The sequence below is a fragment of the Phyllobates terribilis genome, unplaced genomic scaffold, assembly GCF_046119375.1.
Source record: "Phyllobates terribilis strain yellow unplaced genomic scaffold, ASM4611937v1 Scaffold_1__5_contigs__length_1240528914, whole genome shotgun sequence".
In the NCBI taxonomy this organism is placed as follows: Eukaryota; Metazoa; Chordata; class Amphibia; order Anura; family Dendrobatidae; genus Phyllobates; species Phyllobates terribilis.
In genome coordinates this window covers 462,216,946-462,230,872 of record NW_027362761.1, presented here as the reverse complement: position 1 = coordinate 462,230,872, position 13,927 = coordinate 462,216,946, and the positions used below count along the sequence as shown (strand labels likewise).

The window sequence follows — 13,927 nt, the reverse complement described above, 5'->3', positions numbered from 1 at the left end:
CATTACTATGTACACACCCAGCACTGCTGCCAAACAGTATATATACACACATTACTATGTGCACACCCAGCACTGCTGCTGAACAGTATATATACACACACATTACTATGTGCACACCCAGCACTGCTGCCAAACAGTATACAGTATATACACACATTACTGTGTGCACACCCAGCACTGCTGCCAAACAGTATATATACACACATTACTATGTGCACACCCAGCACTGCTACTGAACAGTATATATACACACATTACTATGTGCACACCCAGCACTGCTGCCGAACAGTATATATACACACATTACTATGTGCACACCCAGCACTGCTACTGAACAGTATATATACACACATTACTATGTGCACACCCAGCACTGCTGCTGAACAGTATATATACACACATTACTATGTGCACACCCTGCACTGCTACTGAACAGTATATATACACACACATTACTATGTGCACACCCAGCACTGCTACTGAACAGTATATATATACACACATTATACACACATTACTATGTGCACACCCAGCACTGCTGCTGAACAGTATATATACACACATTACTATGTGCACACCCAGCACTGCTGCTGAACAGTATATATACACACACATTACTATGTGCACACCCTGCACTGCTGCTGAACAGTATATATACACACATTACTATGTGCACACCTGGCACTGCTGCTGAACAGTATATATACACACATTGCTATGTGCACACCCAGAACTGCTGCCGAACAGTATATATACACACACATTACTATGTGCACACCCAGCACTGCTGCCGAACAGTATATATACACACATTACTATCTGCACACCCAGCACTGCTGCCGAACAGTATATATACACACACATTACTATGTGCACACCCAGCACTGCTGCCAAACAGTACATATACACACATTACTATGTGCACACCAAGCACTGCTACTGAACAGTATATATACACACATTACTATGTGCACACCCTGCACTGCTGCTGAACAGTTTATATACACACACATTACTATGTGCACACCCTGCACTGCTGCTGAACAGTATATATACACACATTACTATGTGCACACCCTGCACTGCTGATGAACAGTATATACACACACATTACTATGTGCACACCCTGCACTGCTGCTGAACAGTTTATATACACACACATTACTATGTGCACACCCAGCACTGCTGCCAAACAGTATATATACACACATTACTATGTGCACACCCTGCACTGCTGATGAACAGTATATACACACACATTACCATGTGCACACCCAGCACTGATGCAGAACAGTATATATACACACATTACTATGTGCACACCCTGCACTGCTGCTGAACAGTATATATACACACACATTACTATGTGCACACCCTGCACTGCTGCTGAACAGTATATATACACACACATTACTATGTGCACACCCAGCACTGCTGCTGAACAGTATATATACACACATTACTATGTGCACACCCTGCACTGCTGCCGAACTGTATATATACACACACATTACTATGTGCACACCCAGCACTGCTGCCAAACAGTATATATACACACACATTACTATGTGCACACCCAGCACTGCTGCCAAACAGTATACAGTATATACACACATTACTATGTGTACACCCAGCACTGCTGCCGAACAGTATATATACACACACATTACTATGTGCACACCCAGCACTGCTGCCAAACAGTATATATACAGTACACACATTACTATGTGCACACCCAGCACTGCTGCTGAACAGTATATATACACACATTACTATGTGCACACCCAGCACTGATGCAGAACAGTATATATACACACACATTACTATGTGCACACCCAGCACTGCTGCCAAACAGTACATATACACACACATTACTATGTGCACACCCTGCACTGCTGCCAAACAGTATATATACACACATTACTATGTGCACACCCTGCACTGCTGCCAAACAGTATATATACACACACATTACTATGTGCACACCCAGCACTGCTGCCGAACAGTATATACACACACATTACTATGTGCACACCCAGCACTGCTGCCAAACAGTATATATACAGTACACACATTACTATGTGCACACCCAGCACTGCTGCTGAACAGTATATATACACACATTACTATGTGCACACCCAGCACCGATGCAGAACAGTATATATACACACATTACTATGTGCACACCCAGCACTGCTGCAGAACAGTATATATACACACACATTACTATGTGCACACCCAGCACTGCTGCTGAACAGTATATATACACACACATTACTATGTGCACACCCTGCACTGCTGCTGAACAGTATATATACACACACATTACTATGTGCACACCCTGCACTGCTGCTGAACAGTATATATACACACACATTACTATGTGCACACCCAGCACTGCTGCAGAACAGTATATATACACACACATTACTATGTGCACACCCTGCACTGCTGCTGAACAGTATATATACACACACATTACTATGTGCACACCCTGCACTGCTGCTGAACAGTATATATACACACACATTACTATGTGCACACCCAGCACTGCTGCCGAACAGTATATATACACACATTACTATGTGCACACCCTGCACTGCTGCCGAACAGTATATATACACACTCATTACTATGTGCACACCCAGCACTGCTGCCGAACAGTATATACACACACATTACTATGTGCACACCCAGCACTGCTGCTGAACAGTATATATACACACACATTACTATGTGCACACCCAGCACTGCTGCCAAACAGTACATATACACACATTACTATGTGCACACCCTGCACTGCTGCCAAACAGTATATATACACACACATTACTATGTGCACACCCAGCACTGCTGCCAAACAGTATATATACAGTACACACATTACTATGTGCACACCCAGCACTGCTGCTGAACAGTATATATACACACATTACTATGTGCACACCCAGCACTGATGCAGAACAGTATATATACACACATTACTATGTGCACACCCAGCACTGCTGCCGAACAGTACATATACACACACATTACTATGTGCACACCCTGCACTGCTGCCGAACAGTATATATACACACACATTACTATGTGCACACCCAGCACTGCTGCCGAACTGTATATATACACACACATTACTATGTGCACACCCAGCACTGCTGCCGAACAGTATATATACACACACATTACTATGTGCACACCCTGCACTGCTGCCGAACAGTATATATACACACACATTACTATGTGCACACCCAGCACTGCTGCTGAACAGTATATATATACACACACATTACTATGTGCACACCCAGCACTGCTGCTGAACAGTATATACGTATACACACACATTACTATGTGCACACCCTGCACTGCTACAGAACAGTATATATACACACATTACTATGTGCACACCCAGCACTGCTGCAGAACAGTATATATACACACACATTACTATGTGCACACCCTGCACTGCTGCTGAACAGAATATATACACACATTACTATGTGCACACCCTGCACTGCTGCCGAACAGTATATATACACACATTACTATGTGCACACCCAGCACTGCTGCTGAACAGTATATATACACACACATTACTATGTGCACACCCAGCACTGCTGCCGAACAGTATATATACACACACATTACTATGTGCACACCCAGCACTGCTGCCGAACAGTATATATATATATATATATACACACACATTACTATGTGCACACCCAGCACTGCTGCAGAACAGTATATATACACACACATTACTATGTGCACACCCAGCACTGCCGCCGAACAGTATATATACACACATTACTATGTGCACACCCAGCACTGCTGCCGAACAGTATATATACACACATTACTATGTGCACACCCAGCACTGCTGCCGAACAGTATATATATATATATATATATACACACATTACTATGTGCACACCCAGCACTGCTGCAGAACAGTATATATACACACACATTACTATGTGCACACCCAGCACTGCTGCTGAACAGTATATATATACACACATTACTATGTGCACACCCAGCACTGATGCAGAACAGTATATATACACACACATTACTATGTGCACACCCAGCACTGCTGCAGAACAGAATATATACACACATTACTATGTGCACACCCTGCACTGCTGCTGAACAGTATATATACACACACATTACTATGTGCACACCCAGCACTGCTGCTGATTAGTATACATACACACATTACTATGTGCACACCCAGCACTGCTGCTGATTAGTATACATACACACATTACTATGTGCACACCCAGCACTGGTATAAGGTTGTCTTCATATTGAATCCTCAGGATCTCCACATTTTCCAGTTCCTTGCAGGCATGTGACAACATGGAGTGTCCGACAGCTAATTCAGTTCTTTGCAGGTCAGGTTCATTTCCATTCCCGCCTTGCACTGGTAGATTTGTATAGGGCAGGGGGAGAGAGCTCTCTTTCTGCACAATACTCACTCTCTGCCCGGCGTCCCCGACACCTCTGTCTCCCTTTGATTATAACAATCACTCAGGGTTTCATGTATCCTATTTACATTCTCATGGCTTTATACAGTATAAGCAAGATCCATAGGACCACCGTTCTCTAGATTGGTGGGTTGAGCTTCCATTAGTGGGCAACTAAGTGATGATGGGGATGTGATAAATGTTATCTGTTGGCCAAACAGTGTAGGTAAGACCACTCGATTGGCCTACAACTGCTAAAGTGATTGCAGCCATAGTTATGCTGGTGAAGGTCACGGTGTCTATCAAATTACTCCTTTCCTTTAGTGATGACGTGGGAAAATAGGAAACTAAGACCCTGAGTATGTCTGTAATATACACCCTTTGTAAGAGAATAAAGTGGGCGGCAGGCACGGCTGGTAATGTCACCCAACTTCCGCTCGCCCATTCAGTGTTAAACCTGTAGCCATCAACCAGAAATATGGGGGAAAGATGAGTTTCCTTAGGTGAAGAAAAAGTTAGCCAACGACTGGGGAGCTTTAAATCTGGCTATATATATATATTTATATATATGTATATATATGTATATATATACACTGCTTAAAAAAATAAAGGGAACATTCAAATAACACATTCTAGATCTGAATGAATGAAATATTCTCATTGAATACTTTGTTCTGTACAAAGTTGAATGTGCTGACAACAAAATCACACAAAAATCATCAATGGAAATCAAATTTATTAACCAATGGAGGCCTGGATTTGGAGTCACCCCCAAAATGAAAGTGGAAAAACACACTACAGGCTGATCCAACTTTGATGTAATGTCCTTAGAACAAGTCAAAATGAGGCTCAGTATTGTGTGTGGCCTCCACGTGCCTATATGACCTCCCTACAACGCCTGGCATGCTCCTGATGAGGTTGCGGATGGTCTCCTGTGGGATCTCCTCCCAGACCTGGACTAAAGCGTCCGCCAACTCCTGGACAGTCTGTGGTGCAACGTGACGTTAGTGGATGGAGCGAGACATGATGTCCCAGATGTGCTCAATCGGATTCAGGTCTGGGGAACGGGCGGGCCAGTCCATAGCTTCAATGCCTTCATCTTGTAGGAACTGCTGACACACTCCAGCCACATGAGGTCTGGCATTGTCCTGCATTAGGAGGAACCCAGGGCCAACCGCACCAGCATATGGTCTCACAAGGGGTCTGAGGATCTCAACTCGGTACCTAATGGCAGTCAGGCTACCTCTGGTGAGCACATGGAGGGCTGTGCGGCCCTCCAAAGAAAGTCCAACACACACCATTACTGACCCACTGCCAAACCGGTCATGCTGAAGGATGTTGCAGGCAGCAGATCGCACTCCACGGCGTCTCCAGACTCTTTCATCAGTAAAGAGCACAGGGCGCCAGTGGCGACTTTGCCAATCCTGGTGTTCTGTGGCAAATGCCAAGCGTCCTGCACGGTGTTGGGCTGTGAGCACAACCCCCATCTGTGGACGTCGGGCCCTCATACCACCCTCATCGAGTTGGTTTCTAACCGTTTGTGCAGACACATGCACATTTGTGGCTTGCTGGAGGTCATTTTGCAGGGCTCTGGCAGTGCTCCTCCTGTTCCTCCTTGCACAAAGGCAGAGGTAGCGGTCCTGCTGCTGGGTTGTTGCCCTCCTACAGCACCCTCCATGTCTCCTGGTGTACTGGCCTGTCTCCTGGTAGTGCCTCCAGCCTCTGGACACTACGCTGACAGACACAGCAAACCTTCTTGCCGCAGCTCACATTGATGTGCCATCCTGGATGAGCTGCACTACCTGAGAAACTTCTGTGGGTTGTAGAGTACATCTCATGCTACCACGAGTGTGAAAGCACAACCAACATTCAAAAGTGACCAAAACATCAGCCAGAAAGCATTGGTACTGAGATGTGGTCTGTGGTCCCACCTGCAGAACCACTCTTTATTGAGTGTGTCTTGATAATTGCCAATAATTTCCATCTATTGTCTATTGCATTTGCACAACAGCATGTGAAATTGATTGTCAATCAGTGTTGCTTCCTAAGTGGACAGTTTGATTTCACAGAAGTTTGATTTACTTGGAGTTATATTCTGTTGTTTAAGTGTTCCCTTTATTTTTTTGAGCAGTGTATATATACATATATATACAGTTATATGAAAACGTTTGGACACCCCTATTAATCTTAAGCTTAATGTTTTATAAAAATTGGTGTTTTTGCAACAGCTATTTCAGTTTGATATATGTAATAACTGTTGGACACAGTAATGTTTCTGCCTTGAAATGAGGTTTATTGTACTAACAGAAAATGTGCAATCTGCATTCAAACAAAATTTGACAGGTGCATAAGTATGGGCACCCTTATCATTTTCTTGTTTAAATACTCCTACCTACTTTTTACTGACTTACTAAAGCATTTTTTTGGGTTTTGTAACCTCATTGAGCTTTGAACTTCATAGCCAGGTGTATGCAATCATGAGAAAAGCTACTTAAAGTGGCCACTTGCAAGTTGTTCTCCTGTTTGAATCTCCTCTGAAGAGTGGCATCATGGGCTCCTCAAAACAACTGTCAAATGATCTGAAAACAAAGATTATTCAACATAGTTGTTCAGGGGAAGGATACAAAAAGCTGTCTCAGAGATTTAACCTGTCAGTTTCCACTGTGAGGAACATAGTAAGGAAATGGAAGAACACAGGGACAGTTCTTGTTTAGGCCAGAAGTGGCAAGCCAAGAAAAACATCAGAAAGGCAGAGAAGAATGGTGAGATCAGTCAAGGACAATCCTCAGACCACCAACAGAGAGCAGCTGCATCAACTTGCTGCAGATGGTGTCACTGTGCATCGGTCAACTATACAACGCACTTTGCACAAGGAGAAGCTGTATGGGAGAGTGATGCGAAAGAAGCCGTTTCTGCAAGCACGCCACAGAGTCGGCTGAGGTATGCAAAAGCACATTTGGAGAAGCCAATTTCTTTTTGGAAGAAGGTCCTGTGGACTGATGAAACCAAGATTGAGTTGTTTGGTCATACAATAAGGCGTTATGCATGGCGGCAAAAAAACACAGCATTCCAAGAAAAACACTTGCTACCCACAGTAAAATTTGGTGGAGGTTCCATCATGCTTTGGGGCTGTGTGGCCAATGCCGGCACCGGGAATCTTGTTAAAGTTGAGGGACTCATGGATTCCACTCAGTATCAGCAGATTCTTGACAATAATGTTCAAGTATCAGTGATAAAGTTGAAGTTACGCAGGGGATGGATCTTTCAGCAAGACAATGATCCAAAACACCGCTCCAAATCTACTCAGGCATTCATGCAGAGGAACAATTACAATGTTCGGGAATGGCCATCCCAGTCCCCAGACCTGAATATCATTGAACATCTGTGGGATCATTTGAAGAGGGCTGTCCATGCTCGGCGACCATCAAACTTAACTGAACTGGAATTGTTTTGTAAAGAGGAATGGTCAAAAATACCTTCATCCAGGATCCAGGAACTCATTAAAAGCTACAGGAAGCGACTAGAGGCTGTTATTTTTGCAAAAGGAGGATCTACTAAATATTAATGTCACTTTTCTGGTGAGGTGCCCATACTTATGCACCTGTCAAATTTTGTTTGAATGCAGATTGCACATTTTCTGTTAGTACAATAAACCTCATTTCAAGGCAGAAACATTATCAAACTGAAATAGCTGTTGCAAAAACACCAATTTTTATAAAACAATAAGCTTAAGATTAATAGGGGTGCCCAAACTTTTTCATATAACTGTATATATACACGTATATAAATGAGCCCGGAGGGAAAATGATGAATCTAGTCTTGGGAACAACTAATAATGAGTAGCTGATCCAAATTGTTTAGCTCCTCCGTCGCCTCTTTGATAGCCTTTCAGCACAGTGGTGGGTGGTGCTGTCCAGGAAATCATTACAAAGGCTCCCAGTGAATGATATCAGGTATGTAATACTACACTGCAAAATCTCTCTATTGTTTATGCAGCTAAAAATAGTAGACATGAAAAAACGACCCCACACCCTGTTCATAAAGTAAGAGAAAAATGAAATTGTTCATTACCACATAGGAAGGCGATAATCTCAGTGATGACAGGCTGAGAACTGCGTCCAGATATGGACGTCAACTACGTGATACATCTGCAGATACACGTCTGATATTATTTAGGAATCTAATCCAGAAGCTAAATGTCTGTCTAGTTATTTCACATGATAATCATATCAACCTGAACACCCACATTTATAGAAAAAAAACGAATGATCTGCGTCATTGTGCATCACCTGAAAATGTCACAATGTAACTAATTAATTCTTTCATTGACTCTTCTATCCTTATTTATTCTACTTTTATGGTTCATTTTCAGTTTAACCCTTAAAAAAGTTTTCCAATTTTAGTTTTTTGGCCTCTAAATCAGACAGTACATCATTGTGAATCGATTCGACGCAAATGGAATTTGTTGGGAAAAGTCTACAAAGTTGGTGAATTACAATTTCAAAAGATTTGCTCATTTCTTTGATTGATCCATATAACCCTTTTATGATCCTTGGCTCAGGCATAAAAACACAATGCATTATTATGAAAACACCAATATGACCAAAATATACTGTAGAGCGACAAGTTATAGCAGTAAAACAATCTAGATATCTGTACATCAAGAGCAATACAATTTCCACAAATTTAGTGTGTGGTAAGTGTAACCAATGCCCCATGTGTCAGCAAAATACCCACAAGAAGGGCAAAAGAGAATAAAGTAATATACCGATATACAGTACAGACCAAAAGTTTGGACACACCTTCTCATTTAAAGATTTTTTTGTATTTTCATGACTATGAAAATTGTACATTCACACTGAAGGCATCAAAACTATGAATTAACATATGTGGAATTATATACTTAACAAAGTGTGAAACAACTGAAAATATGTCTTATATTCTAGGTTCTTCAAAGTAGCCACCTTTTGCTTTGATGACTGCTTTGCACAATCATGGCATTCTCTTGATGAGCTTCAAGAGGTAGTCATCGGAAATGGTCTTCCAACAATTTTGAAGGAGTTCCCAGAGATGCTTAGTACTTGTTGGCCCTTTTGCCTTCACTCTGCGGTCCAGCTCACCCCAAACCATCTCGATTGGGTTCAGGTCTGGTGACTGTGGAGGCCAGGTCATCTGGCGTAGCACCCCATCACTCTCCTTCTTGGTCAAATAGCCCTTACACAGCTTGGAGGTGTGTTTTGGGTCATTGTCCTGTTGAAAAATAAATGACGGTCCAACTAAACGCAAACCGGATGGAATAGCATGCCGCTGCAAGATGCTGTGGTAGCCATGCTGGTTCAGTATGCCTTCAATTTTGAATAAATCCCCAACAGTGTCACCAGCAAAGCACCCCCACACCATCACACCTCCTCCTCCATGCTTCACGGTGGGGACCAGGCATGTAGAGTCCATCCGTTCACCTTTTCTGCGTCGTACAAAGACATGGTGGTTGGAACCAAAGATCTCAAATTTGGACTCATCAGACCAAAGCACAGATTTCCACTGGTCTAATGTCTTGTGTTCTTTAGCCCAAACAAGTCTCTTCTGCTTGTTGCCTGTCCTTAGTAGTGGTTTCCTAGCAGCTATTTTACCATGAAGGCCTACTGCACAAAGTCTCCTCTTAACAGTTGTTGAAGAGATGTGTCTGCTGCTAGAACTCTGTGTGGCATTGACCTGGTCTCTAATCTGAGCTGCTGTTAACCTGCGATTTCTGAGGCTGGTGACTCGCATAAACTTATCCTCAGAAGCAGAGGTGACTCTTGGTCTTCCTTTCCTGGGGCAGTCATCATGTGAGCCAGTTTCTTTGTAGCGCTTGATGGTTTTTGCAACTGCACTTGGGGACACTTTCAAAGTTTGCCCAATTTTTCGCAATGACTGACCTTCATTTCTTAAAGTAATGATGGCCACTCGTTTTTCTTTACTTAGCTGCTTTTTTCTTGCCATAATACAAATTCTAACAGTCTATTCAGTAGGACTATCAGCTGTGTATCCATCAGACTTCTGCACAACACAACTGATGGTCCCAACCCCATTTATAAGGCAAGAAATCCCATTTATTAAACCTGACAGGGCACACCTGTGAAGTGAAAACCATTTCTGGTGACTACCTATTGAAGCTCATCAAGAGAATGCCGAGAGTGTGCAAAGCTGTCATCAAAGCAAAAGGTGGCTACTTTGAAGAACCTAGAATATAAGACATATTTTCAGTTGTTTCACACTTTTTTGTTAAGTATATAATTCCACATGTGTTAATTCATAGTTCTGATGCCTTCAGTGTGAATGTACAATTTTCATAGTCATGAAAATACAGAAAAATCTTTAAATGAGAAGGTGTGTCCAAACTTTTGGTCTGTACTGTATAAGTGACAAATCTTATTGAGACCAAGAATAAAAAATGAGTCACATGATGGGATTGGCACCAACAAAGATGGAGAAGTTACAATATGGGTACGTATACATCGCTTTGATTTATTTCACAATAGGTCTTTATATGCACTTTAATGGGGATGTCCATTCTTTACTCACTATCCCCAGGTCCACCACTGCTCCTGTGTCTGTCATTGACTGTAGCGCTGATCTCATAACAGGGTGGCAGCCAATCAGTGAGCTCAGATTCTCTGAACGAGGCATTTAATAAACATGGGCAGAGCCACAAAGCTCAGTGACATCATGGCTACTCATGGCTGTAACTGTGGGGGAGTGAGTAAAGCCTGGTTTGTATTTTTACAACAAACTGTGTCCGGGTGACAGGATTTCTTTGAAAGTGAACAATCCCTTTAAGTCAGCAGCAGTTGGATTGTTAGTGCCCTTTGGGTTTGAATCCTTTTAGCTCATTGTTGGTCATAAGACTGATGTAGCTCAGGCTGCAGTCAATCTTCGGACCATTATGGATGCTCTAGTCCTTTTTTTCTTGAATTATGAACTATACGTACAATAATCATCAGTGTATGAATTTGTATCTGTACTGGTGACTTCCGATTATTGATTATGTGACTGGTGTATGAATTTTATTGTTCAGATTCTGGTTTTCTCCCTCAGGTGATGTCACTTTCCCATTGAGGGACTCATTTTTAATTTTGGTTTGTATCAATAAAACGTATCACTTTTGCATATATTTGTGCATTACTATTTACTATTTTGCCATTTTTTTGTAGGTAGAATGTTTAACAATAGATCACTAACAAGGTCAGACGACCAATGAAAATACAAGATCCTTAGATTTTACATTGTAAAAGAAGCTTCACGTGTTTTATCTTCTCAATTATGTTTTCTTCTTTCCATGTCATTCACAATTCCAGACATTGAAATTCTCTGCTTTCCAGTTCATCCCGTTCTCTATGATGCATGAATACAATGCTAAAACTACAGTAAAAACTGACACTTAAACAAGCAGAGAAAGATCTCACGGGGTGAAATGTAATGCTGCATGACAATGCAGAAAGATATGTTGACAGATCTGTGACAGCCGAGGAGCCACTAGTTGTTGTCAACCTGGATCCGTTGCCCGTATGCATGGCTAAGAAAACAGTGACATAACTAAATACGTTAAAATAATCCAAAAGGGGACGACTCAGGAAATGTACATAATTATCTAACAATGTGGCCTAACAATAGAATAATTCTACTCACAACTGTTCTCTTTAATTACCCATTTTATGGGGATGAATTAGCCAAATCTGTTAACGTCGCACTGGGGCATCTTCTTCTCGAGCCTTATATGGCCTAGAAATTAGACCGGATTGTAAATAATAAGAATCAGCTTTGACTTTGGAAAACAATATAAAATAGTTTTTGTAACCCCACGTTTCAGCTTTCATTTTTGACATCAGTGGAATGTAAATTACAATTGTGTTACTGATTCATTCCTTCTACTTTAAATGAATTGCACATGTCACAGTCCGGATGGTGCCGAGCATTTGTTTGGTTATTAACAAAATAATGCTTAACTGTTCCAGTTCGAGGCAACTACCGGTGTGTTCAGGCTTCATCCCATGTTACTAATGGGATATATTGTCAGTGACCTCCCTTAATGGTATTATGTTACGTCCTACTATCATATAGGCAAAGGATAGCAAGGTATATTGATAACTCATTGTATGAGTACTGTACCAGTATCACGTACTTCTTAACCTGGTGACACTAGCACAAGCTGGGCATTAGTTGTACTTGCCAAAAATATCCCCTTTATAGTCACTGACTTATTTAGAAACTTTGTGCCCTGATACCACACCTGTCCCCGCTGGTTTAGTCATTTATGTTCTTTACCGCCTGCCGCTCTGCCATGCTCGGCTGAAGGGGCTATATTACAGAGAACGTGCTTGGCATGTTCTGGGCTCTGGCTTCACTTTCACTACTGGTCATATACTGTTACACGGCGTTTAGTGGCCGGTCAGCATTATCATATCTGAATACCTCTATGTGAAGCACTGATTTTGAGAAGATCTTTCTAGCTCGTATTCCTATTAGTCCTGTTAAATAATAAACCTGGGACTATCTGTGATCATGAGGAACATCTGCTGACCATGAAGCTGTACAATAAGTTGTGTTCGTCTGGCACTAGACAACAAATGGATTTTCTAAACACTGAGACTCTTCTTAACGTCCAATGGAAATACAAGATTATACAATTTATGAGGGTCCAAACTTACTTCATGTCCATCGTGGAAGGTATTTAAAGTTTTACTTCATGTTATCCTTCATTTATGGACTTTTATGGACGTTTCTACTTCTGTACTAGAAGCCTGCAAATTCTAGACAATAATGAATGAATTTTGGGATCTTTTTGCTTTTTGCCATCTTCATTTGATTCTTTGCCCAGTAAGTACTTATTACGTGAATCACAAGAGTGCCCGATGGTGTCACCTATCTCAAACCCTCTACAAAAATAGAGTCCTAGATCAGTAACTTAACCCCAAATCTAAGAAGACCTTTCAAGGGTCAGATAGAAGTGATCACCCTTAACTAAAACTTAGCGTCACCTATCTGGATTGCTGCCATTCAAAATAGATAACTGGGTTTTAGAACAGGGATGAATCTAAGGGTCACTCATATCCTGACCTGACCATTATGAGAAGCATGGCATAAAGACTCCATGAAAAATTTCTCCATGTTAAAGGCTTAGACAAAACAGGTAAAGTTAATCATCTGAAAAGTAGTGTCAATCAGTGGGATCCTATCCCTAGTGCTTTCAGGCACCTATGAGTAACCACCACTCCTCTACCACTAATTTAATACTCATTCCCAAGAGTCATAAGGCCCGATTCATTAAGATTGGTGTTGTGCACACCAATCATGAAGAAGGAAGTGTCCGAATAAGATGCGCCAAATTTATTAAAGGGAAACTGTCACATCAGATAATGCTATTTACCTGCAGATATAGGGTTAATCTTCAGGAAAATAGCAATAGAAAGCTGTCG

General features: G+C 41.7%; 1 protein-coding gene across 19 annotated transcripts in view; it reads right to left on the bottom strand.

Annotated features, from left to right (window-relative positions):
- MEF2C (myocyte enhancer factor 2C) overlaps nt 1-13,927 on the bottom strand; it is a 333,965-nt gene that overhangs the window by 220,144 nt on the left and 99,894 nt on the right. Inside the window, exon 1 of one of the 19 annotated variants that reach the window (XM_073678765.1) lies at nt 12,141-12,165. The exons of the other annotated variants lie outside the window; for them this stretch is intronic. The gene's annotated coding sequence lies outside the window, so the exon portion shown is untranslated. Of the gene's footprint in view, nt 1-12,140; nt 12,166-13,927 lie in introns of those variants that run through there. 19 annotated transcript variants of the gene reach the window in all.